Genomic DNA, 2858 nt, shown 5'->3' with positions numbered 1-2858 from the left:
TCAAAACTCGGTCCAGCACACAGCTGTAATATGCTAGGAAGCTGTAAAACAGCAACACTATGCTACATACCAATATATTCATTATAGAATACTTGTTAAAACAACTAAATTTTTGCAGTCCAGACTCCTGCACTCTTGGTGCCGAAATATACACTGCCCTACATAGGTTAAGGTTCAAATGTACATGGGAGACTACAGTACAAAGACACAAATTCTGGTACATAAGATTTACTTATAATTGAATGCATGTTACCAGTACAAAAAGTCCTGATGTGAAGGACAAAACAACATATCACAAGTCAGAGTTTTGAAGATGTTAAAACAAAAAGACAGCAATCAAGCTTCAGTACGGAGTATGATCACTGTCTCCAGATACATGTGCTTAATAACAACACTGTGTTTTTGAAATACAGATGTTACTAACTCTTACCTATGTTTCCTCATGAGTAAATTAATTGTCATGCAGTATTTCAATGTTAGAAAACAGCACTCCAGGAAGGCTTTCAGCACAGTGGTGTTAGCAAAATCATCAAAAATCACAAAAATCATGACTTCAGACGAAAATTATCTTATTTCACATTGCTATGAACCTTAGCCTAGTCCACAATGCAACATACACTCCCACTGTAGTTGCCTTTTTGTGTTGTTAACACTCTGCTGAGATTTATTTCGTGTGTTGGTAAATCTGAGTGTCACGTGAGCTTTGGTATAAAAGAATTCATTACTGTCTGCAAATGAAATATTACTTGGTTGGCAGTTGGGGTAAGCAGTCACTGCTTGTTGAGTACCTTTGATCTGTGTCACTCATGTTTTGATAAAAGTGTTGTGTACCTACTACCTGGTCAGGATCAAACAAACTGAGATTGCCTATTTTAACCGTCGTGTTGACAGCCAGCACAAGCTCTGACATGCCAGTCACATTAAATGTTAACAACTACCCCAACAATGGTTGCACACTCTCCAGTTACCTATAATTCAGTTCATCATTAGCACACATCTGCTTTGACTATAACTTTGCAAACCTTGAACATAAGACAAATGCCCAATTTGTTTAACGAGTAAGGACTATTCTGGTCACTCTATTAAGTCCCTCTGACATTTGCTAACTAGGCATGCCCCATGTGGAAGAAGATTGTCTTCACGAATATTTCATCATTGCTGAGAGAACTGGCTAACACAAAGATGGGAGATGTTACTTCAATACTTGCCTTATCACTTCCTTACAGTTGAGCATTAATATCTTACAGAACACAAATGTCACTCCAAACAAGTACACCCACATCATCACATTAAAACACGTGCCTTGTTGAATGACCTATAATTTTGTTTCTTGTACTCTGCAAATTGTGCAGAAACTAAAGGCTCGCCTGCGAAGAAGTTTTAACTCTTCTGCTCACTGGTTCACTTCATATACATTTCATCTTTGAGCTCAGATCTATTTAAGTTATTTTGTCATCACAAAACTCCAACAATATGGCTACAAACAGAACAGTTTCATCCCTGTTCTTGCCATGCCAAATTGTTAGAAAATGTATATCCACAATATGTGCTCCTTATGTTCACTTCACAGTAAAAGAACAAAGAGTACTACAGCATCCACCAGTATCATTGCCATACTGGACAAACAGCACCTGGCATTCAAGACATCTATAAATGCACCTGCAGACTGCACTAGCAAATGACTACGTGTCAACCAAAGGCATAACATTTGCACATCTATTTGTTTAGGTTTTTGATTCCATGAGGAGGAGTACCCAGTTTCTGTTTACTCACACAAAAGTAATGTAAACACTGTTATTCTTGGCCCTTCAATGTAATAAAGTCATCTGTCACACAGTATACTCTAACCTAAAATGAATGTTCCCTATCAGCTTAGACACAGCAGTATGGTGACTGATTGGGTAGCCTTCACTGCCTCAGACTAATGGAGCAACAGAATCAGTTATATATTTATAGAATCCACATTTTTAAAATGTTCATCATCTTCCAAAGTACACATGCCATCTCTGTAAAGGATATCCTCCATTGCGATTTTCTGCGAGGATTATAGTGCAGTACTGGTTGTGTAATCTGCAATCTTTCATTATATATTATTTCTCCAGTTTCTTCTATATTTCTTTAAAATCTGTAACAGATTCTACCAACTTAAAATTCTTTGTCTAATGTCTGTATTTTTCATATAATTCAGGACTGAATGTCCTGCCACATGATGGAGAAATCTTATTCCAAATGCATTAGCTCTTCTTAGTTGGGCAGACTTTACAGGTAAGCTCTGGCATCAACATAACGGTTATGGCAGGAGAGTAAACTTATAAAACAATGGAAAATCCAGGATGGAATGTTTCTTTTCAAACATCATGTTTCATCTTTCACGATGCTGTACAACAGAAGTTTAAGGGGCTTAATTTCCACATTCTCTCACTCTGGAAAATAAAACCTAAGCTAAGGACTTACAGGGTGGGCAACGAAATGTGTTACCATTTTGTTTTTGAGTTTAAACTTTATTGTCAATACAATCTGAAAAGAACATATACTACAAAGAAGAGCCGTCCATGGAGATTTGTTCTAACTCAGCACATGCTCAATATGTCCACCATTTCATTTCCTAACTTCCTTCAAACGAACACAGAAGTTAGTGATTACTCTACGGCACATGTCTTCTGTAATTTTACTGCAAGCTTGAAGAATAAGTCTTCTGAGCTCCATTAAATCACGTGGACGTTTCGGGAAAATTTTTTTCATTTAGGTACCCCCAAAGAAAAAAGGCACATGGATTGAGGTCTGGACTACTGGGGGGCCAATTTTGTCCCTCATTGAAGCGATCTGGAAACCTGAGTGAAATGATCCACAAGTTGAAA

Source organism: Schistocerca americana, chromosome 8 (assembly GCF_021461395.2).
Source record: "Schistocerca americana isolate TAMUIC-IGC-003095 chromosome 8, iqSchAmer2.1, whole genome shotgun sequence".
Classification (NCBI taxonomy): domain Eukaryota; kingdom Metazoa; phylum Arthropoda; class Insecta; order Orthoptera; family Acrididae; genus Schistocerca; species Schistocerca americana.
The sequence above is the reverse complement of the archived record's forward strand: the minus strand, read 5'-3'. Positions refer to the sequence as shown.